A 25,615-nucleotide genomic window follows, 5' to 3' on the forward strand; every position below is an offset into this window, starting at 1 on the left:
CCGGTGGAAAACTTTTTTTTTTAAAGAACTGGTGCCAAAAAGTTAAACAGATTTGTAAATTACTTCTATTAAAAAATCTTAATCCTTTCAGTACTTTGTAGCAGCTGTTTGCTACAGAGGAAAATCTTTATGTTTTGAATTTATTTTTTGTGTTGTCCACAGTGCTCTCTGCTGACATCTGATGCCCGTATCAGGAACTGTCCAGAGCAGGAGTAAATCCCCATAGCAAACCTATGCTGCTCTGGACAGTTCCTGAAATGGACAGAGGTGTCAGCAGAGAGCACTGTGGACAACACAAAAAAGAAATACAAAAAGTAAAGAATTTCCTCTGTAGCATTCAGCTGCTAAAAAGTACTAAAAGGATTAAGATTTTTTAATAGAAGTAATATACAAATCTGTTTAACTTTCTGGCATCAATTCATTAAAAAAAAAAAAAGTTTTCCACCGGAGTACCCCTTTAACCCCTTAAGGACGCAGGACGTAAATGTACGTCCTGGTGAGGTGGTACTTAATGCACCAGGACGTACATTTACGTCCTGTGCATAACCGCGGGCATCGGAGCGATGCCCGTGTCATGCGCGGCTGATCCCGGCTGCTGATCGCAGCCAGGGACCCGCCGGCAATGGCCGACGCCCGCGATCTCGCGGGCGTCCGCCATTAACCCCTCAGGTGCCGAGATCAATACAGATCCCGGCATCTGCGGCAGTTCGCGATTTAAATGAACGATCGGATCGCCCGCAGCGCTGCTGCGGGGATCCGATCATTCAGAACGCCGGACGGAGGTCGTCTCTCCTTTCTCCGTCCGGCTCCCGGCGTCTCCTGCTCTGGTCTGTGATCGAGCAGACCAGAGCAGGAGATGACCGATAATACTGATCTGTTCTATGTCCTATACATAGAACAGATCAGTATTAGCAATCATGGTATTGCTATGAATAGTCCCCTATGGGGACTATTCAAGTGTAAAAAAAAAATGTAAAAAAATGTAAAAGTAAAAGTAAAAAAAAAGTGAAAAATCCCCTCCCCAATAAAAAAGTAAAACGTCCGTTTTTTCCTATTTTACCCCCAAAAAGCGTAAAAAACATTTTTTATAGACATATTTGGTATTGCCGCGTGCGTAAATGTCCGAACTATTAAAATAAAATGTTAATGATCCCGAACGGTGAACGGCGTGAACGAAAAAAAAAAAAAAAGTCCAAAATTCCTACTTTTTTAATACATTTTATTAAAATAAAATTATAAAAAATGTATTAAAAGTTTTTTATATGCAAATGTGGTATAAAAAAAAGTACAGATCATGGCGCAAAAAATGAGCCCCCATACCGCCACTTATACGGAAAAATAAAAAAGTTAGAGGTCATCAAAATAAAGGGATTATAAACGTACTAATTTGGTTAAAAAGTTTGTGATTTTTTTTAAGCGCAACAATAATGTAAAAGTATATAATAATGGGTATCATTTTAATCATATTGACCCTCAGAATAAAGAACACATGTCATTTTTACCATAAATTGTACGGCGTGAAAACAAAACCTTCCAAAATTAGCAAAATTGCGTTTTTCGTTTTAATTTCACTACAAAAATAGTGTTTTTTGGTTGCACCATACATTTTATGATATAATGAGTGATGTCCTTACAAAGGACAACTGGTCGCGCAAAAAACAAGCCCTCATACTAGTCTGTGGATGAAAATATAAAAGAGTTATGATTTTTAGAAGGCGAGGAGGAAAAAATGAAAACGTAAAAATTAAATTGTCTGAGTCCTTAAGGCCAAAATGGGCTGAGTCCTTAAGGGGTTAAACTCCAGCATGCAGGTAGCATATGGAAATATGCTCACTGACACAGACAAACTTCTGGCTTTTCAGAATAAAATAAAAATTTGTGAAATACACCTCTGTTCAGGAAATATTGAGATGTTTCCTCTGTTAAATCAACTTGTTAGTGACAGTCAGCATAATAAAGAAGTTATTGAATTAGCAATTGGTCATTTGAAATCCTTGTCAGGGAACCTTGAGCATTATTTTCCTTTATTAGCCTCCGAGTCATATGACTGGATTCGAAATCCATTTTCTGCAGATTTGTCAACGGCACAGTTTATCTTTCATAAAGAAGAGCAGATAAATCAATGGAAGTGTGATAGAACACTAAATATCAAATTTTATGAAGTTGATATCGACATTTTCTGTCTTTCAATTCTAGCCGAATTTCCCACAATATCTCATAGAGCTGTAGACGTTGTCTTTCAGTTCTCAACCTAATATTTGTGTGAGCAAGCATTCTCATGTCTAACAAACATTAAGAGTAAGCAGAGGAACCATCTGCTCTCTGCTGAAGAAGAAATACAGGTGAGTTTGTCCACAATTAGGCCCCAAATTCACATTCTGTGTTAGCAGAAGCAAGCCCAGGTTTCACGCTAACCAGGTACGCCAGGTACGGTAGTTTTTTTCCTATATGAAAATACAATACAGGGGCTTCATAGCTGACAGTGATAGAGGGGGGGTACTGTGCGCTGCTTGTATTTAGCAGGACTTTTTGCATAGTAGACGATTTAATAGGGAAAAAAACTACCCAAAAAATGTTTAACAAATTCTGTAAAATAAATACAATATTCTATCATCTCACCTTTGTGAGCAAGCCTTCTATCCTCACGAGCAGGTAGGGTAGGTCATACACAACTTGAGTCAGTGGACGGGATGTTGTTCAGCTATGTTGTACCTGCTGAAAGAAGAGATGAGTAAACTCAGGTGTGATAGAAAAGATAATAATAATGTATGCATGCAAAATCACCTGGAGTGCTGGCAGAATCCCTGCAATGCTGCCCAAATCCCCCTCCCCTAAAAGCCTCCAGAAAGCACTACTGACTCTCTTGCCATGCTTGTTTCCACATAGTCTCCCCCCTCCCACTATGCTATTGACACAAACTTCCCCCTCTCCCCCTTCCAAACCTGTAGTTTTGTGACAACTGGAGAGCCGCTGTTGTGGAGCACTGCTATAGACGTACCCCATATCCATAGATGAGCTGCTGAATGCGATTTAGCATGATGGTAATTGTAGATTTGTGATGTCACTTCACCACAAGCACTCCCATCCCCCCCCCCCACCACCACAAGTACAATTTCACCCCTCTCCCATCAACACCTCACCTCAATCACTATTCGCCACATCCTCATCATCATCACCACCTCAAGCATCATCTCCCCATCATCATCATCATCATCTCCACCTCAAGTACCATTCCCTCTCCCCCTCCTCCATCATATTCATCAGTATCACCACCCCAGGTACCATTCCCTCTCCCCCTCCCCCATCATCATCATCACCACCTCAGGTACTATTCCCTCTCCGCCTCCCCTATCATATTCATCAGTATCACCACCTCAGGTACCATCCCCTCTCCCCCCCATCATCATCATCCCCACCTCAGGTACATTCCCTCTCCCCCTCCCTCATCATCATCATCATCACCTCAGGTACCGTTCCCTCTCCGCCTCCCCTATCATATTCATCAGTATCACCACCGAAGGTATCATTCCCACTCCCCCATCATCATCATCACCACCACCTCAGGTACCATTCCCTCTCCCCCTCCCCCATCATCTTCATCAGTATCATCATCTCAGGTACCACTCCCTCTCCCCCTCCCCCATCATCATCATCACCACCTCAAGCATCATCTCCCCATCATCATCATCATCACCACCTCAAGTACCATTCCCTCTCCCCCTCCCCCATCATATTCATCAGTATCACCACCCCAGGTACCATTCCCTTTCCCCCTCCGCCATCATCATCATCATCATCATCATCACCACCTCAGGTACTATTCCCTCTCCACCTCCCCTATCATATTCATCAGTATCACCACCTCAGGTACCATTCCCTCTCCCCCCCATCATCATCATCATCACCACCTCAGGTACCATTCCCTTTCCCCCTCCGCCATCATCATCATCATCATCACCACCTCAGGTACTATTCCTTCTCCGCCTCCCCTATCATATTCATCAGTATCACCACCTCAGGTACCATTCCTTCTCCCCCATCATCATCATCACCACCTCAGGTACATTCTTTCTCCCCCTCCCTCATCATCATCATCACCACCACCTCCGGTACCGTTCCCTCTCCGCCTCCCCTATCATAGGGTAAGGGTAGGCAAACCTGGCAATTACCCAGGGCCCCCATCCTCCAGGGGGCCCCCTGCGCCTGCTACAGTGTTTGCAGCTCAGGAAATGTGGGGGAGTGCAGCCAGCACCATTTAGAAGTGAGCCTTGCTGCTTCTTAACTCCTTAAGGATCAAGCCCATTTTGACCTTAAGGACCAGGCCAATTTTATTTTTGCATTTTCGTTTTTTTCCTCCTCGTTTTTTGAAAAATCATAACTCTTTTATATTTTCATCCACAGACCAGTATGAGGGCTGGTTTTTTGCACAACCAGTTGTCCTGCATAATGACATCACTCATTTTACTATAAAAGGTATGGCACAACCAAAAAAATACTATTTGTGTGGGGAAACTAAAAAGAAAACCACAATTTTGGAAGGTTTCGTTTTCACGCCATATAATTTACGGAAAAAAGAACATGTGTTCTTTATTCTGTGGGTGAATACAATTAAAATGATACCCATGATTACCTACTTTACTATTATTGTCGCGCTTTAAAAAAAATCACAAACTTTTTAACCAAATTAGTATGTTTAAAATCCTTCTATTTTGACGACCTGTAACTTTTTCATTTTTCCATATAAGCGGCGGTATGAGGACTAATTTTTTGCGCCATGATCTGTGCTTTTTATTGATACCACATTTTATATATAAAACTTTTACAAATTAAAAATTTTTTTTAATAATGAAAATGCTATTTTGTGCCATATGGGATCAATAACATTATATTTTAATAGGTCGGACATTTACGCACATGGTGATACCAAATATGTGTATTCATTTTTTTTTTTACACTTTATGGGGGTAAAATGGTTTAAAAAAAGGACATTTTAGATTTTTATTGGGGAGGGGATTATTCAAATTTTGTACTTTTTTTTTTTTTTTTACTTTTTTTACTTTTATTTTTACACTTTAAAGAGTAGCTCCGACCATCTTAATTTTTTTTCTGTCCCTACCTATTGCTAATCTATCCCTAACCCCCTTCCTGCCTTTAAAAAAAATGTTTTCTACCTTATAATTGTCTTTTCTTCTGCTCCCGGCTGTAGCTCTACCAGAAGCCGACTTCCCCAGCAGGCGTGACGTCACTAACGCCTACTGGGTGCCGACTTCCACCCTCACCTCATCTATGCTGCGCCCCTGTTGGAAGCGCGCATAGATGAGTGGCCAATAGCATGGCAGGCTGCTCCAGGGTCTCCTCCTCCCTGTTTAGCAGATCATGTGCTACCCAGGGAGGAGGGGTTCAGGAGCATCGCTGTACTGCCGTGGAAGATATCACTGCCGGGGGAGGGCTGCACGCGAGGCCAGTGAGCCAATGTGCGCAGCCCTGGCATTCACAGTGCTCGCTCCCGCATGTCTGATTGACAGACAGGGAGCGAGCTCAGGCTGACTGAATTAGGACCGATTGCCCGGCCGGCATCGGTCCTAATTCAGTCGTGACGTCACGTCAGGCTGCAGCCGGCAACTAGGAGCGAGACCAATAGTGTCCGGTTTTCAAATGTAAAATAAAATATCTTAAACAAAAAATAAATAATTGATATATATTAGAGATATGTTGCAGTACATAAGTACTACAACATATCAAAACAAAAGGTTGGTAACAGTGCCCATTTAATAGTCCCCATAGGGGACTATTTATAGCAATCCTTTGATTGCTATTACTGTTCAGTGCTATGCATAGGGCATGGCACTGATCAGTGTTATCGGTCATCTTCTGCTCTGGTCTGCTGGATCTCAGACCAGTGCAGAAGACCCTTGGAAGGTGGTGGAGGCAGGTGAGGGGACCTCCGTCTGCTGTTCTGGATGATCGGATCACAGCGCTGCGGGCGAGCCGATCATCCATATTTCCAACCGCACTGACGCAGATACTGTGATCTGTATTGATGATGGCATCCGAGGGGTTAATGGCAGAAATTCACGCGATCGCGGATGTTTGCCATTACCAGCGGGTCCCTGGCTGCGATCAGAGCATCGTTCTAAAGCTCGAGGTCAATTACAGGAAGTAAATATACGTCCTGGTGCGCTAAGTACCACAGCACCAGGACGTAAATTCACATCCTTGGTTGTTAAAGGGTTAAAGGCTCTCAGCAGAGGCCATTCATGTAGTTCTGACTCTCAGCAGAGGCCATTTATGTAGTGCTCCTTTATCGCTACTGAAGAAGGGCGCTCCCCAAAACATGTTAAGATGATCAATACACCCCGATAACACAGATCACCTTTACAAAAGGCTTGAATCCGCATTTGTAACAGCTGGAACCCCCCACCACTGTCCAGACGCGCGCATTCTATCGCTGGATCCACGAGGACGCCGCCTGCCTGCATTTCCACTCACCGCATCCCACAGCATCCATTTGCCAGCCAGACGCCAGTCTGTGCCACTCCGGAAAGGCATTGTGACCCCACACATCGCGCAGATACCACCCTCAAGCCGTCTGCATAGTCATGCCAGTCTGCGGAAGCGAAGTTCGTCACTGAGCTGTAATATCTTACCATCTATCCCAGAGCTTCCATCTGTACAGCGGTGCGGTGAGTGGTGTAGAGCACCAAACCATTCTACAAACTATCCATAAACTTTATTTGTATTAACTACAACTTCTTCTAACTATCTACTTACTTCATCTATATGAACTATAACTCAGAGCGTATCTGAGTGTAGATACAGTACACATTAGGTGGCTATGTATTAATACACTTGACTTTTATACCCAGTTTTATTACCAATAATTCTTATATACTTCTCACTGTTTTAATGTATGGTAAGGTCCACAGCAAGGACCCTGCTTGGACACTAATATATTATAATAATGAATAAATAATTTCAACCTACTATACTGTATACAACTAGCCATTTATTAGTTATGTACATTATATATATATATATATATATAGAGAGAGAGAGAGAGAGGTCTGTATTAAAGGGTTACGTGCAACACGAGTACCTCGCTCGCTCGCGGCGTTACTCTCTCTGCAGCGCCCCGGTCAGACCCGCTGACCGGGAGTGCTACACTGACTCTGCCGCTCGCGAATCGCATCCCAAGTCACTCACCTGTCCCGGTCCCCGGGTGTCACGTCCTGGTGCACGCGGCTCCGCTCCTTAGGGGGCGCGCGCGCCAGCTCTCTGAGATTTAAAGGGCCAGTGCACCAATGATTGGTGCCTGGCCCAATCAGTCTAATTAGCTTCCACCTGCTCCCTGTGTATATTACCTCACTTCCCCTTCACTTCCTTGCCGGATCTTGTTGCCTTTGTGCCAGAGAAAGCGTTACTGTGTTTGCCTTACCAGTGTACCTGACCTCTTGCTGTTGCTATTGACTACGAACCTTGCCACCTGCCCCGATCTTCTGCTACGTCTGACCTTGCCTCTGCTTAGTCCTTCTGTCCCATGCCTTCTCAGCAGTCAGCGAGGTTGAGCCGTTGCCGGTGGGTACGACCTGGTTGCTACCGCCGCAGCAAGACCATCCCGCTTTGCGGCGGGCTCTGGTGAATACCAGTAGCAACCCTAGAACCGGTCCACCGACACGGTCCACGCCAATCCCTCGCTGACACAGAGGATCCACATCCAGCTAGCCGAATCATAACAGTAGATCTGGCCATGGATCCCGCTGAGGTCCCACTGCCAGTTGTCGCTGACCTTACCACGGTGGTCGCCCAGCAGTGCCAACAGATTGAACAACTTGGACAACAGTTCGCCCAACAAGGACAGCAGCTGTCGCAGTTGACCGCCATGCTACAGCAACTTCTGCCACAGCTACAGCAGCAACCATCTCCTCCGCCAGCTCCTGCATCTCCTCCGGAGCGAGTGCCTGCTCCTGGCCTCCGCTTGTCCCTGCCGGACAAATTTGATGGGGACTCTAGACTTTGCCGAGGTTTCCTGTCACAATGTTCCCTACATTTGGAGATGTTGTCGGACCAATTTCCTACAGAACGGTCGAAGGTGGCTTTCGTGGTCAGTCTCCTCTCTGGGAAGGCCCTGTCATGGGCCAAACCACTCTGGGACCGCAATGATCCTGTCACTACCTCCGTACAGTCCTTTTTCGCTGAGATTCGCAGTGTCTTCGAGGAACCAGCCCGAGCTTCTTCTGCCGAGACTGCCCTGCTGAACCTGGTCCAGGGTAATTCTTCAGTAGGCGAGTACGCCATCCAATTTCGTACTCTCGCCTCCGAATTGTCTTGGAATAACGAGGCCCTCTGCGCGACCTTTAAAAAAGGCCTATCCAGTAACATCAAAGATGTGCTGGCCGCACGAGAAATTCCTGCCAACCTGCATGAACTTATCCATTTGGCCACCCGCATTGACATGCGTTTTTCTGAACGACGCCAGGAGCTCCGCCAGGAAAAAGACCTTGATCTCTGGGCACCTCTCTCACAGTATCCTTTGCAATCTACCCCTGTGCCTCCCGCCGAGGAGGCTATGCAAGTGGATCGGTCTCGCTTGACCCATGAAGAGAGGACTTGCCGCAGAGATAAAAATTTATGTCTGTACTGCGCTAGTACCAAACATTTCTTGGTGGATTGCCCTATTCGTCCTCCACGTCTGGGAAACGCACGCACCCAGCTCACGTGGGAGTGGCGTCTCTTGGTCTGAAGTCTGCTTCTCCACGTCTCACTGTGCCCGTACGGATTTCTCCTTCTGCCAACTCCTCCTTCCCATCTATGGCCTTCTTGGACTCTGGTTCTGCGGGAAATTTCATTTTGGCCTCTTTTGTTAATAAGTTCAACATCCCTGTGACCCGTCTCGCCAAGCCGCTCTACATTTCCTCGGTCAACGGAGTGAAATTCGACTGCACTGTGCGTTACCGCACAGAACCCCTGCTCATGAGCATTGGACTGCATCACGAAAAAATTTAACTTTTTGTTTTGCCCAACTGCACCTCTGAAGTCCTCCTCGATCTGCCATGGCTCCAACGCCACTCTCCTACCCTTGACTGGACCACCGGGGAAATCAAGTGCTGGGGTGCTTCTTGCCACAAAAAATGCCTCAATTCTGCTCCCAGTCCCGTCAGGCAAGCCTCAGTGCCTCCTCCTACACCTGGTCTCCCCAGGGCCTATCAGGACTATGCTTTGCCTCCTTGAAGCCTCCGTCCTGGTAAACTCTGCCCCGTACCAAGCTTCACCCTCTGCCCCCCCTCCCCATTCCCACTCCTTCTGTACTGCCTGCCGTTGATCTGTATGCCCAGGACTTCTCTGTCCTCCAGAAGGAGACTCTACAATCGCTCCCAAAGTCCTCGTCCCTGGTGGAGCGACAACCGGACAAAAAGAAGGGGAGACCTAAGGGGGGGGGGGTACTGTTACGCCGAGCGCTCCGGGTCCCTGCTTCTCCCCGGAGCGCTTGCGGTGTTCCTCTCTCTGCAGCGCCCCAGTCAGACCCGCTGACCGGGAGCGCTGCACTGACTCTGCCGGCGGGGATGCGATTCGCATAGCGGGACGCGCCCGCTCGCGAATCGCATCCCAAGTCACTCACCTGTCCCGGTCCCGGCTGTCACGTCCTGGCGCGCGCGGCTCCGCTCCTTAGGGCGCGCGCGCACCAGCTCTCTAAGATTTAAAGGGCCAGTGCACCAATGATTGGTGCCTGGCCCAATCAGTCTAATTAGCTTCCACCTACTCCCTGTGTATATTACCTCACTTCCCCTTCACTTCCTTGCCGGATCTTGTTGCCTTTGTGCCAGAAAAAGCGTTTCTGTGTTTGCCTTACCAGTGTACCTGACCTCTTGCTGTTGCTATTGACTACGAACCTTGCCGCCTGCCCCGACCTTCTGCTACGTCTGACCTTGCCTCTGCCTAGTCCTTCTGTCCCACGCCTTCTCAGCAGTCAGCGAGGTTGAGCCATTGCCGGTGGATACGACCTGGTTGCTACCGCCGCAGCAAGACAATCCCGCTTTGCGGCGGGCTCTGGTGAATACCAGTAGCAACCCTAGAACTGGTCCACCGACACGGTCCACGCCAATCCCTCGCTGATACAGAGGATCCACATCCAGCTAGCCGAATCATAACAATATATAGTAAGAAGAAAAACAGGCGTCCTGCACTCACCATCAAAATTCTGATCAAACAGCTCCCATCTCGGGCTGGTCCGTCCGGTACATCAGGCAAAGATAGTGTGGGGCGCTCAGAGGCGACTGCCGGTGGTTTCACGCACACAGGTGCGCTTCTTCCGGAAGAGGCCTCTGAGCGCCCCACACTATCTTTGCCTGATGTGCCGGACGGACCAGCCCGAGATGGGAGCTGTTTGATCAGAATTTTGACGGTGAGTGCAGGACGCCTGTTTTTCTTCTTACTTTATATTACATTGACTGGGTTTCCTATCGTCCTAGCACCGCCGTCAGATGACTTATTCTGGTGTGCATTCGGGTTTGATACTATCCATCTCGTGGAGCTGGAGCTATTCAGGTATCGGTGTCACTATATATGCTTTCTTTTTGTGGATATATATATATATATATATGTATATATATATATATATATATATATATATATATTTACAGTGGGGATCAAAAGTTTGGGCACCCCGGGTAAAAATTTGTATTAATGTGCATAAAGAAGCCAAGGAAAGATGGAAAATTCTCCAAAAGGCATCAAATTACAGATTAGACATTCTTATATGTCTAAAAAAGTTAGATTTTATTTCCATCATTTACATTTTCAAAATAATAGAAAACAAAAAAATCTGCAAAAGTTTGGGCACCCTGCAGAATTTATAGCATGCACTGCCCCCTTTGCAAAGCTGAGACCTGAGAGCATCATTGATTGTTCTCTATCATCATCTGGGAAGACCAGGTGATGTCAATCTCAAAGGTTTTAAATGCCCAGACTCATCTGACCTTGCCCCAACAATCAGCACCATGGGTTCTTCTAAGCAGTTGTCTAGAAATCTGAAACTGAAAATAGTTGACGCTCACAAAGCTGGAGAAGGCTATAAGAAGATAGCAAAACGTTTTCAGATGTCAATATCCTCTGTTCAGAATGTAATTAAGAAATGGCAGTCATCAGGAACAGTGAAAGTTAAAGCAAGATCTGGAAGACCAAGAAAAATATCATAGAGAACAGCTTGCAGGATTGTGAGAAAAACAATTCAAAACCCACATTTGACTGCACAATCCCTAAAGAAAGAACTGTCAGACACTGGAGTTGTGGTACACTTTTCCACTATAAAGAGATACTTGTACAAATATGGTCTTCATGGAAGAGTCATCAGAAGAAAACCTCTTCTACGTCCTCACCACAAAAATCAGCGTTTGAACTTTGCAAATGAACATATAGACAAGCCTGATGCATTTTGGAAACAAGTTCTGTGGACTGATGAGGTTAAAATTGAACTTTTTGGCCGGTATGAGCAAAGGTACGTTTGGAGAAGAAGGGGAACAGAATTTAATGAAAAGAACCTCTGTCCAACTGTTAAGCATGGGGGTGGATCAATCATGCTTTGGGGTTGTATTGCAGCCAGTGGCACAGGGAACATCTCAAGAGTAGAAGGAAAAATGGATTCAATAATATTTCAGCAAATTTTGGATGTTGATGCCATCTGTGAAAAAGCTGAAGTTAAAGAGAGGATGGCTTCTACAAATGAATAATGATCCTAAATACACCTCGAAATCCACGGGGGATTACTTCAAGAGGCGTAAACTGAAGCTTTTGCCATGGCCTTCACAATCTCCTGACCTCAACATAATTGAAAATCTATGGATAGACCTTAAAAGAGCAGTGCGTGACAGACAGCCCAGAAATCTCAAAGAACTGGAAGACTTTTGTAAGGAAGAATGGGCAAAGATACCTTAAACAAGAATGGAAAGACTCTTGGCTGTTTACAAAAAGCATTTACAAGCTGTGATACTTGCCAAAGGGGACAGTACAAGATATTAACTGCGCAGGGTGCCCAAACTTTTGCAGATGCCAATTTTTTTGTTTTCTGTTATTTTGAAAGTGTAAATGATGGAAATAAAATCTAACTTTTATTGACATATTATAAGAATGTGTAATCTGTAATTTGATGCCTTTTGGAGATTTTCCATCTTTCCTTTTATATATATATATATATATATATATATATATATATATATATATATATATTAGTGTCAGGATCCGGGTACTGAGAGGATACTTGTGGTGGATCCTCTGTGTCAGTGGGGTGATGACGTGGGCCGTACCAGGGGAACGGAGTCTAAGGGGTTACTGGTATTCACCAGAGCCCGCCGCAAAGCGGGATAGACTTGCTGCGGCAGGTAACCCCCAGGTCGTTCCACCCGATAGCGACTCAACACCGACTGACTGCTGAGATAGTCGCGGTACAAGGGATTAGGCAAGAGCAAGGTCAGACGTAGCAGAAGGTCAGGGCAGGCAGCAAGGATCGTAGTCAGGGGCAACGGCAGGAGGTCTGGAACACTGGCTTGGGACATACAAGGAACGCTTTCACTGGCACAATGGCAACAAGATCCGGCAATACAAGGAAGGGGAAGTGAGGTAATATAGACCAGTGCACAGGTGAAATTACTAATTTGGGCCACGCGCCAATCAGCGTCGCACTGGCCCTTTAAATCACAGAGAGCCGGCGCGCGCGCCCTAGGGAGCGGGGCCGCGCGCACCGGGACTGGACAGACGGAGGACAGGTCTGGTAAGCAGGGTGGGATGCGAACCGCGAGCGGGCACGTCCCGCATCGCGGATCGCATCCCTGCTAGAGACTCTATCGCAGCGCTCCCGGTCAGCAGGTCTGACCGGGGCGCTGCGAGCAGGTAAATGCTGCGAGCGCTCAGGGGAGGAGCGGGGACCCGGAGCGCTCGGCGTAACAATTAGTATCTATCAGTGTTTACAAAACAGTGTTTAGATAGATTTTGCAAAATTACAACTCCCAGCATGCCCGGACAGGATATGGATGTCTGGGCATGCTGGGCAGCTGGCACACATTTGAAAAACAAAGAAAAAAATAAATAAATGTATATTTATTTTTTCTTCATGTGTTTCCCAAACAGTGTGTTGCCTGCTGTTTCAAGACTACAACTACCAGCATGCCCAGACATCCATATCCTGTCCGGGCATGCTGGGAGTTGTAATTTTGCACTGTTATAGATCAAACAATGTGTTGCAAGCTTTTTTTTGTAAAACTACAAAGAGAGAGAGAGAGAGAGAGGTACATTAGTGTTTAAAGTGTTTTAGAGAGTGTCTCTAGTTGGTGCAAAACTACAACTCCCAGCATTCTGTAGTTTTACAGAAGCTTTCAATACAATGTTTGGAAAACACTGATATATATATATATATATATATATATATATATATATATATATGTGTGTGTGTGTGTGTGTGTACATATATAAATGCATATAGCGATGTATAAATATAAAATTATTTTTACATCAACATGATTATACTCATGTATCTCTAAATAAATAAAGATCTGTGTGTATAAGTACCGTATGCAATTGCTATAAAGGTATACTCTTGGATATAAATGCATACAGGGCCGGCCTTAGATGTTCAGGCGCCCTGTGCGAGCTAACCTTGTTGCGCCCCCCCTATTACCCCATAAACATACAAAAAGAGGGAAAAAAATCTTTGTAACAAATATTTTTTTTAAATATTTAATCAGTCCCCTGCCCCCTTAATCAGTCTCATGTCCCCCTTCACCAGTCCCCTGCCCCCCTAATCAGATGCAGTATAGTTCCCCCACATTAGGTGCAGTATAGCTCTCCACATTAGGTGCAGCATAGTTCCCCACATTAGGTGCAGTATAGCTCTCCACATTAGGTGCAGTATAGTTCCCCCACATTAGGTGCAGTATAGTTCCCCTACATTACGTGCAGTATAGTTCCCCCAAATTAGGTGCAGTATAGTTCCCCACATTAGGTGCCATATAGTTCCCCACATTAGGTGCAGTATAGTTCCCCCACATTAGGTGCAGTATAGTTCCCCTACATTAGGTGCAGTAAAGCTCTCCACATTAGGTGCAGTATAGTTCCCCCATATTAGGTGCCATATAGTTCTCCACATTAGGTGCAGTATAGTTCCCCCACATTAGGTGCAGTATAGTTCTCCACATTAAGTGCAGTATAGTTCCCCACATTAGGTGCAGTATAGTTCTCCACATTAGGTGCAGTATAGCTCCCCCATTAGGTGCAGTACAGTTCCCCCACATTAGGTGCAGTACAGTTCCCCCACATTAGGGGCAGTACAGTTCCCCCACATTAGGTGCAGTATAGTTCCCCCACATTAGGTGCAGAATAGTTCCCCACATTAGGTGCAGTATAGTTCCTCCACATTAGGTGCCATATAGTTTCCCACATTAGGTGCAGTATAGTTCTCCACTTTAGGTGCAGTATAGCTCTCCACATTAGGTTGGCAGTATAGTTCCCCACATTAGGTGCAGTATTTTCCCCCACAGACATACAGCCTCCAGCCATATACAGTGTATGGCTGGAGGCTGTATATCTGTGTTCTGCCCCACTTCAGTGTTTCGACCACCGCTCCGGGGTCATGATCAACTGCTATGGCCTATAGACCATAGCAGTAGGTCCTGGGACCGGAGGAGGGGTGGTCGGAACACTGAAGATGACGTACAACATACAGGTAACTTACCATGCGCGTGGGCGTCCTCTTCCTCGCTGCTCCGCTCTGCTGTTGCTATGGGTGCACGCACGGGACGTCAGTGACGTCCCTGCATGCCCTATCTCCCAGCGGCCCCAGCGTTTTTAAAGTTAACGTGGGGGGGCACCGCATAGAGGTAATGAGGCATCCTTGTGTCCCAAAAAGATCTTTCGGGACACAGGGATGTCCAGAATGTGACGTGGATCCCCCCCCCCCCCCCCCGGGCTTGATTAGGGTGTGCTCAGGCAAACCCGGCACACCCCGTGCACACTCCTATGGCTTTTCCCCATCTTCGGCCGGCCTGTTACACTGCGAGCTGTGTCGGCCGTCCGGCGCCCCTGTTGCTGTGGCACCCAGTGCGGTCGCACAGCTCGCAAACCCCTAAGGCCGGCCCTGAATGCGTATATGTCTCTGTGTGTTTGGGGACAGTGGGAAGATGATGGGAGTGTGGTTAGGCTTCTTTCACACTGTCGTTAGCACACGGCAGTGTGACGGTTCCCGGGGGAGCCCAGGGAAATAGCTGGAGAAAAATTACTGCTTGTTCCGTCTTTTTCTCCCGCTATTCCCGTGAAAAAATTACGATGCCCGACAGCCCCCTTAATAGTAAATGGGATCGCCAGGACCCGTTCTTGCTGGTTGCTCCCTGTCAAGATAACAACCATTAAAGTAATCAACAACAAAAAAGAGACTTTAACTGCTGTTCTTGATGGGTAGCAATGGCAGTGTTTAAGGGGCCTTAGTGTGAGGATGATGGGAGTGAGAAAACTGGCAGGATGATGGAAGTCAGGCAGGTGGGAGGATCATAGGCCGCAGCAGCACACACGCAGTAGCCAGAAATACAGACTGGGGAGGTGGGGGCAAGTAATATATATTGAAGAGCCAGTTTTGAAATGTCCGTAGACCTGAGGGGAGGAGCGGACGCAAATTTGTCTGGGGCGCATGGAACTCCCTCACACCACCCTCACCACCTTAGGATCAGGCACGATGGTGGTGGTGCCCTCTGCCACAAAGAGCAGTGGCTGCTTGTAGTGGTAATGGGTAGCAGGCATGCCGTGTCATGCTGCCACGCACTGGTTCAGAACCTCAATATTACAATGCAATTTTGTAAAAGTTGGGGGAAACCGTTTCTATGCAGTGCACCTTTCGGCAAATATCTCTATTTTGTAGGTCAATACGGTTACAACAATACCCAATTTATATAGGTTTTTTTTTTTTTTTTTAAGGCTACGTTTTTTTTTCTTGCAGTTTTTGGAATACAGCCACTGCAGTTTTTGAGCCTAAGCCAGAAGTGTATTCAAAAGGAATAGGACATATAAAGGAAGGACTTACACTTCTCCTCCCTTATGTATCCACTTCTGACTTTGGCTCAATAACTGCAGTGGCGGTTCCAAAAACTGCCAGAAAAAAAAAACAAGTGGAAACTTAGTCTTACTACTTTAGTTTTTGTATAAAAATGAGTATGCTCAAAAGCGTCCTATTCTGATCCCTATAACTCTTTTATTTTTCTGTATATGGGAATGTATGAGGGTAATTTTTGTGCTGTGATTTGTAGTTTTTATCGGTAGTATTTTTGTTTTGATGGGACTTTTAACTGCTTTTATATATTTTTATGGTATTTGAAGTGACCAAAAATGTGCAAATCTGGTTAGTGCACTATTTTAACTTTTGGGGCCCCACTTTTAATTTTGCCACGCTAAGCCCAATACTGGCCTTGCCCCCCCAAATCATCATTCACCACCTTAGGCACAATTAACCCCACCCCCCCCCCCAAATCATCATTATATCATTATTATTATCATTATCACTACCTTAGGCACCATTAACCCCCCCCCCCAAATCATCATTATCAGTGTCACCACCTTAGGCACCATTAACCCCCCCCCCCCCCGCCCCAGATCATCATCATTATTATAATCACCACCTCAGGCACCATTAACCCCCCAATATCATCATTATCAGTATCACCTCCTTAGGCACGATTAACCCTCCCCCCCCCCCCAAATCATCATCATTATCAGTATCATCAACCACCACCAAGACTCTCTGGCAATGAATGTACTTTGACCCCTGTGAAGGGAAGAGTCATATAATCATATTTATGTTGATCTATCTCACATCAACCTATGCCCTATAAAAGTCCTGTGATGTCAAAGTCAGGAATACACTCCTTACAGTCCTGTCAGGTTTAGTCCCTGTACATGCTGAAGGCTCGCTTGCAGTGTTCCCACATAAAGTGTAAAGCTTGTATATTTAGTGTAACGGACCTTTGATATGGTCACATGATTGTTAGTCATATGATAAGGGTTGTCACATGTTTAAGTCATATGTTTGTTACCCAGAGAGCACCATGTCACCAGATGACCCGCAGCTAGCCTATGGGCTCCTTGCTCAGCCCCCCTTTATAAGTGGGGGGGGGGGGGGTGGTGGTACTACAATCTCTCTCTTTCACTGCTCTTAGATCCTGAGGTAAAGTCCAGTCCAGACGTCTCAGAGCTAGTGTCCAGCACATCTGGAGGCCTCAAGCCTAAATTGCAGCCACAAATCAGTAAGTCAAGTAATCTTTATCTGCTGTCATCATCTTCAGTCAAGTCAAGTCAATTGTGGAGAGCGTGGCCTGCACCTATAGTCTCTCAAGACACTGCAAGTCCCAACAAGCAGCGAGGTCCCCTGTGTTACTGGTCACCTCCCTGGGATTCTGTCCGAACTGTATAGACTGTAACACCTGTCTAACCTCATTTAAAGCTACTGCTAACCTTAATCTGGCCTTGGACTATTATTTGCCCTGCCTAACCTAGGACTAGTGGTGCTACCTTCGGCCGTCACGAACACTAAGTGGTTAACACCATCTACCCCTGGGCAACACCATCTGCCCCTAGACCTCACATTGCACCCTGACACCACAACTCTTTTGGCATCACAAACAGGATTCAGGTGTGTGCCATATGCCACAAAGCAACAAGTCTTCCCCCTGGTCTGAACTGTGTCCAAGAAAAATCGCATGCTGATGCAAAAAAGTTTGCGCCAGGAAAGTGTACGGGACTGTGCTAATTGCAAAGTGTTAATGGCAGGCGCTGGTGAAGTAAAGGGGAAGGTGAAGGAAAGATTGTTAATTGCCATTGCAGAGTATGGAAAGTCAAAGTCAGTACCTGAAAGGGTTAGACGTACAGGGCCGGTTTTAGGCTTAGCGTGGCCCTAGGCAAAATCAAAAATGGGTCCCCAAAAGTCGTAACAGTGCACTAACCAGTTTTACACATTTTGGTCACTTCAAATACCATAAAAAATATCTAGAAAGCTATTGAAAAGTCCCATTAAGACAAACATTCTCCCACATTAGGTTGGTAGTACAGTTCCCCCACATTAGGATGGCAGTACAGTTCCCCCACATTAGGATGGCAGTACAGTTCCCCCACATTAGGTTGGCTGTATAGTTCCCCCGCATTAGGTGCAGTACACTTCCTCCACATTAGGTTGGCTGTATAGTTCCCCCACATTAGGTGCAGTGCAGTTCCCCACATTAGGTTGGCTGTATAGTTCACCCACATTAGGTTGGCTGTATAGTTTCCTCACATTATGTTGGCAGTACAGTTCCCCCCACATTAGGTGCAGTACAGTTCCCCCCACATTAGGTGCAGTACAGTTCCCCCCACATTAGGTGCAGTACAGTTCCCCCACATAAGGTTGGCTGTATAGTTCCCCCACATTAGGTGCGGTACAGGTCCCTCCACATTAGGTGCAGTACAGTTCCCCCACATTAGGTGCAGTAAAGTTCCCCCACATTAGGTGCAGTACAGTTCCCCCACATTAGTTGCAGTGCAGTTCCCCCCACTTTAGGTGCAGTACAGTTCCCCCACATTAGGTTGGCTGTATAGTTCCCCCACATTAGGTGCAGTACAGTTCCTCCCACATTAGGTGCAGTACGGTTCCCCTCACATTAGGTGCAGTACAGTTCCCCCCACATTAGGTGCAGCACAGTTCCCCCACATTAGGTGTAGTACAGTTCCCCCAAATTAAGTGCAGTACAGTTCCCCTCACATTAGATGGAGAACAGTTCCCACACAATAGGTGCAGCGCAGTTCCCCCACAATAGGTGCAGTACAGTTCCCCCACATTAGGTGCAGTATAGTTCCCCCACAGACATACAGCCTTCAGCCATATACAATGGCTGGAGGCTGTATGTCTGTGTCCTGCCCAACTTCAGTGTCCCGACCACTGGACCTCCAGTCCAGGGTCACAATCTACTGCTATGACCTATAGACCATAGCAGTAGGTCCTAGGACAGGAGGAGTGGTGATTGGAACACCAAAGATGACGTGCTGCTGGTGCTGGTGACTTACCATTCTGGCCGGCGCGCTTCGTCCTCGATGCACCACTCCTCCATTGCTATGGGCGCACGCACAGGACGTCAGTGACGTCCCTGCTTACGCTACCTCCCGGCAGCCCCTGCCTTTTTAAAGTTAACACGGGGGCCACTGCAGAAAGGTAGCGAGACATCCTTGTGTCCTGAAAAGCTCTTTCGGGACACAGGGATGTCCAGAATATGATGGGGGCCCCCTGCGGGCTGCTCAGTGGCTGCCGCGGTTCCCCCCAGGGCTTGATTAGGCCTATGCTGAGAAGCAGGCAGGGGGCCCCCTGGGGGATGGGGGCCGTAGGCAATTGCCTGGTTTGCCCCGCCTTAACACCGGCTCTCTGGTGTTTCCCGCGCTCACGAGCGGTCGCAGGCCCCGTCAGTCCCTATCGGTGATGCCTCTTAAGTGTGCAAAGAGGAACTAAAGATCCTCCTCATGTTGCGCGAGGGAAGACTTTACCACCCGGACCAAACAGGAAGTTCCCTGGGCTCAGCCATATTGAAGATTCCAGCGGCTGCGTCCGGCTCTGCGATATACAGTCAAGCACCCTCTACAGCGCAGACTCTGCATAAACCACTGATCTCCTGCAGTAAGTCTCCGGCATCGGTGATAACTCACATTAACCCCTTAGTGCCCAACAGTGTCCCCGGGTGCCACTCAAATGGTTCCAGTTAGCTAAGATTAAGCTGCTGCAGCACCTTACCCGAAGTCTTAAAGAGACAGCGCACTCAAATCATTTTAAAGTGACAACGCACTGAAAACATCTTAAAGTGACAGCGCACTCAAAGAGATCTACAAGATGTCAGCAACCAGCTCTCCAGAGCAACCCGGCAACAGTGCCCCTTCATCACCAGCAGTCGGGATGCTGCCAATTCTGCTTGTAGTTAATGTCAACAATGTGGGGGTTACAGCATCAGCACCAGTGTTCTTGGGGGAATCCTGTCCATTCTATCTACAACGGAGACCCCTTCACCCTGAGGGATTTCAAGGAGAAGATCCGAAGCTTGTTTGTCTTTTCCTCTCTCCCTCCTAATAAACAGGTGCAGCTGCTCACAGAACAACTACAAGGACCTGCACTTGAGGAAGTCCGCACCTGGCCCGCCTCTGAGAAGGCAAATGTAGAGCAGATCTTTGAAGGGCTGTACCAGGTATTTGAGTCACATTCTCTGTCAGAGGTACGTCTCCGGTTGTATGAGAGACGTCAGAAACCAGGTGAGACTCTAAGAGCTTATGCCGTAGCCCTACAGAATGCCCTAGAGACTGTTCAAAAGCTAGATGGTATCACTCCCGATCAGGGTAACAAAGTATTGATGGACCGATTTATTGATGAGGCTCATAATAAGTGGGACAAAGCTCAGTTGAGGATGTTAGAAGTGCAAAACACCAGTCTGTCCTTCCCCGCTTTTAAGAGGCTGGCTATTCAGGTTATAGAGTCTGGGACTGAGTCAGAAAAAAATTGTGCCCCTGCCTTAGAGCCACTAGGGGCATTAGCCGGACCCATGCCACCACCGGCTCCCACCCCAATGTCCACTACCAGTCACTACAGCCTCAGAATTTCAGAGTGTTAAGCAGGAAATTGAACAATTGACTCAGGCTGTAAAGGAGCTCACCAGTCGGACCGCACCACCTTACCGCTAACTGCCCCTACATAGGAAACCTGTCTTTGTTTCTGCTCCCCACCATGCTAACCCGAGTAATCCTCTGCCCAATAGGCCCACGGGGACTCAAAGACCCTTTTGTACCTATTTCAATAATTCTAGACATTGGAAAGTACAATGTTGGGATTTAAATGGATTTCCCCCTGAGGTCGCCGACCGGCCCTCAGGAAAACAGGCACAAGGTCCGAACCCAGAACAACCTAAGCACTCTCACTTTATGTCGCCCCCTGCCCATATGTAAAGGTCATTGTAGAAGGAGTACCATTGGAGGCGTTAATAGATACAAGATCCAAAGTGTCTACTATATCCAAAGATGTTTTTTAAGTACTGGAATGCTAATTTGTGAACCTAATTTGTGAACCTGAATATGTGAACCTGATAATGTTGGTTTCAGAGTATTAGCAGGCAACGAGTAACCAATACTCTGACATGGATATTGGGAACCCACCATCCAGTTGAGGAAACATGTACTCCGAGGGCAGGGAGTGATTGTAACTGATGTCTGATAAAGGGTCTCCAGAGTTTATATTGGGGATGAATATCATGAAACACTGTTTTTGCTCAAATCGTAGATTCTTTGCATGCCTCTCTCCCCTACATGTCCCCCTCAAGCCAGCGGCTGTGCAGCACCACTTAAAGATTCTACAGGCGGAGCAGAAGTTTGCCAACCAACAAGGTGAAATTTGCAGAATGCTTATTCAAGACATCAGCTCGGTGACCTTACAACCCAACACAGAGACAATCATTTGGTGCCGTGCACGTCCTGAAGTAAGAAACAAGGACTTTCAAGCCCTGCTAGAGCCTATGTGGTTGGAAGACCATCCCCTAGTCCGAGCTGCAAGAAGCCCTGTCACAGTTACCAAGTGGAGAGTTCCAGTCCGATTAGTCAATCTGTATCTTCTAGAATCAAGGGACATCTTAACAGAATGCAATGTGGCCCGACAGCAGACGGCCCAAGCGACTTTGAAATCTGCTGTAAGTTCCCCTGAGCCCTGGTGGGCATAACTACAAGTGGGAGAGGAAGCCACTCCGAGAGATCAAGTCAGTGGAGTCATCAATGTCGCCAAGAGGCACCACAAGGCTTTCAGTAAGCACCCCACCAACTTTGGCCGTACGTCCATGATCCAGCACCTGATTCTGACAGGTGACAGCCCACCTATCAAAGAAAGACGCTGTCCGGCCATGTCAGGCATGTATCAAACCGTTAAGGAGATGCTGGTTTACATGAAGGACGCGAACTTCATTCAAGAGAGTCGCTGGGCGGCACCCCTTGTCTTGGTCAAGAAGAAGGATGGGACAATCTGTTTTTGTGTAGACTACAGGAAACTGAACAATGTTACACATAAGAACGCTTATCACCTACCAATAATCAAAGAGTCACTTACAGCCCTCGGGTCGGTTGCCTACTTCACCTTGGACTTAACCAGTGGGTATTGGCAAGTGCCTATGGCCATAGAAAACTGAGAGAAGACAGCCTTCGTCTCATGAGACTGTTCGAATTCAAGAGTATGCTGTTCAGGTTGTGCAATGCCCCTGCTACTTTCCAGCGTCTGATGGAGTGTGCCCGGGCCATCTAAACTTTCACAGTGTCCTGTTGTGCTTACTGTGGGGATCAAAAGTTTGGGCACCCCAGGTAAAAATTTGTATTAATGTGCATAAAGAAGCAAAGGAAAGATGGAAAAATCTCCAAAAGTCATCAAATTACAGATTAGACATTCTTATAATATGTCAACAAAAGTTAGATTTTATTTCTATCATTTACACCAGGGGTCCTCAAACTTTTTAAATGGGGGGCCAGTTCATGGTCCCTCAGACCGTTGGAGGGCCGGACTATAGATAAGAAAAAAAATATATAAACAAATTCCTATGCACACTTATATATCTCATAAGTGGACTACCCCTTTAAGTACACAGCATAGTTCCCCCCACACAAGTTAGGCAGCATAGTTCCCCCCACATTAGGTTGGCAGTATAAATCCCCCCACTTTAGGTTGTAGTTCCCCTACATCAGGGTTGGCAGTATAGTTCCCCCACATTAGGGTTGGCAGTATAGTTCCCTCACATTAGGTTGTAGTTCCCCACATTAGGATGACAGTATAGTTCCCCTACTTCAGGTTGGCAGTATAGTTCCCACCCCCCTCCCCATATTAGGTTGGCAGTATAGTTCCCCCACATTAGGTTGGCAGTATAGTTCCCCCACATTAGGTTGGCAGTATAGTTCCCCCCACATTAGGTTGGCAGTATAGTTCCCCCACATTAGGGTTGTCAGTATAGTTTCCCCACATTAGGTTGTAGTTCCCCCACATTTAGTTGGCAGTATAGTTTCCCCACATTAGGTGCAGTATAGTTCCTCCACATTAGGTTAGCAGTATAGTTCTCCCCACATTAGGTTGTGGTTCCCCCACATTAGGTGCAGTATAGTCCCCCCACATTAGGTGCAGTATAGTTCCCCACATCAGGTGCAGTACAGTTCCCCCACATTAGGTGCAGTATAGCTCCCCACATTAGGTGCAGTATAGTTCCCCCACATTAGGGTTGGCAGTATTGTTTCCCCACATTAGGTTGTAGTTCCCCCACATTTAGTTGGCAGTATAGTTCCCCCACATTAGGTGCAGTATAGTTCCTCCACATTAGGTTAGCAGTATAGTTCTCCCCACATTAGGTTGTGGTTCCCCCACATTAGGTGCAGTATAGTTCCCCCACATTAGGTAGTAGTCCCCCCACATTAGGTGCAGTATAGTTCCCCACATCAGGTGCAGTACAGTTCCCCCACATTAGGTGCAGTATAGCTCCCCACATTAGGTGCAGTATAGTCCCCCCACATTAGGTGCAGTATAGTTCCTCACATTAGATGTAGTATAGTTCCCCCACATTAGGTGCAGTATAGTTCCCCCACATTAGGGGCAGTATAGTTCCCCCACATCAGGTGCAGTATAGTTTCCCCACATTAGGTGCAGTATAGCTCCCCACATTAGGTGCAGTATAGTCCCCCACAGTAGGTGCAGTATAGTCCCCCCACATTAGGTGCAGTATAGTTCCCCACATTAGATGCAGTATAGTTCCCCCACATTAGGTGCAGTATAGTTCCCCCACATTAGGTGCAGTATAGTTCCCCCACATCAGGTGCAGTATAGTTCCCCACATTAGGTGCAGTATAGTTCCCCCACATTAGGTGTAGTATAGTTCCCCACATTAGGTGTAGTATAGTCCCCCACAGTAGGTGCAGTATAGTTCCCCCACATTAGGTGCAGTATAGTCCCCCACAGTAGGTGCAGTATAGTTCCCCCACATTAGGTGCAGTAAAGTCCCCCCACAGTAGGTGGAGTATAGTTCCCCCACATTAGGTGCAGTATAGTTCCCCACATCAGGTGCAGTACAGTTCCCCCACATTAGGTGCAGTATAGCTCCCCACATCAGGTGCAGTATAGTTCCCCCACATTAGGTGCAGTATAGTTCCCCCACATTAGGTGCAGTATAACTCCCCACATCAGGTGCAGTATAGTTCCCCCACATCAGGTGCAGTATAGCTCCCCCACATTAGGTGCTGTATAGTCCACCACAGTAGGTGCAGTATAGTTCCCCCACATTAGGTGCAGTATAGCTCCCCACATCAGGTGCAGTATAGTTCCCCACATTAGGCGCAGTATAGCTCCCCACATCAGGTGCAGTATAGTTCCCCACATCAGGGGTAGTATAGTTCCCCACATCAGATGCAGTATAGTTCCCCACATTAGGTGCAGTATCGTCCCCCACATTAGGTGCAGTATAGCTCGCCACATCAGGTGCAGTATAGTTCCCCCATATTAGGTGCAGTATAGTTCCCCACATTAGGTGCAGTATAGTTCCCCACATCAGGTGCAGTATAGTTCCCCACATCAGGTGCAGTATAGTTCCCCACATTAGGTGCAGTATAGTTCCCCACATTAGGTGCAGTATGTTCCCCCACAGACATACAGCCTCCAACCATACAGAGTATGGCTGGAGGCTGCATGCCTGTGTACTGCCCCACTTCAGTGTTCCGACGACCACTCCTCTGGTCCGGCCATAGCAGTGGGTCCCGGGACCGGAGGAGCGGCAGTCGGAGCACCGAAGCTGACATGCCGCTGGTACCACTCACCTAGCTGGCCAGCCCATGCCCTGCTCGCTGCTCCGCTCCTCCACACTCTGTTGCTATGGGTGCACGCACGGGACGTCAGTGACGTCCCTGTGTGCGCTACGTCCCGGCGGTCCCTGCGTTTTTAAAGTAAACGCGGGGCCCCGAGACCGCATCCCTGTGTCCCAAAAACATCTTTCGGGACACAGGGATATCCCTAGGCAGCGGTGGGCCGGATAAATGTCCTCGGCGGAACGCATGTGGCCCGCGGGCCGTAGTTTGAGGACCCCTGATTTACACTTTCAAAATAGCAGAAAACAAAAAAATGGCGTCTGCAAAAGTTTGGGCACCCTGCACAGTTAATATCTTGTACTGCCCCCTTTGGCAAGTATCATAGTTTGTAAATGCTTTTTTTAGCCAGCCAAGAGTCTTTCAATTCTTGTTTGAGGTATCTTTGCCCATTCTTCCTTACAAAAGTCTTCCAGTTCTTTGAGATTTCTGCGCTGTCTGTCACACACTGCTCTTTTAAGGTCTATCCATAGATTTTCAATTATGTTGAGGTCAGGAGATTGTGAAGGCCTTGGCAAAACCTTCAGTTTACGCCTCTTGATGTAATCCCCCGTGGATTTCGAGGGGTGTTTAGGATCATTATCCATTTGTAGAAGCCATCCTCTCTTTAACTTCAGCTTTTTCACAGATTGCTGATTTAATCCATTTTTCCTTCTACTCGTGAGATGTTCCCTGTGCCACTGGCTGCAATACAACCCCACAGCATGATTGATCCACCCCCATG

At 47.0% G+C, this 25,615-nt stretch overlaps 1 protein-coding gene across 1 annotated transcript in view; it reads right to left on the reverse strand.

The window, feature by feature from the left end:
• The window catches only part of C4H15orf39 (chromosome 4 C15orf39 homolog), a 175,591-nt gene that overhangs the window by 101,726 nt on the left and 48,250 nt on the right, over positions 1-25,615 (reverse strand). Inside the window, exon 2 of the mRNA XM_056572602.1 lies at positions 2,620-2,712. The gene's annotated coding sequence lies outside the window, so the exon portion shown is untranslated. The remainder of the gene's footprint in view (positions 1-2,619; positions 2,713-25,615) is intronic.

The sequence above is a fragment of the Hyla sarda genome, chromosome 4 (genome assembly GCF_029499605.1).
Source record: "Hyla sarda isolate aHylSar1 chromosome 4, aHylSar1.hap1, whole genome shotgun sequence".
In the NCBI taxonomy this organism is placed as follows: Eukaryota; Metazoa; Chordata; class Amphibia; order Anura; family Hylidae; genus Hyla; species Hyla sarda.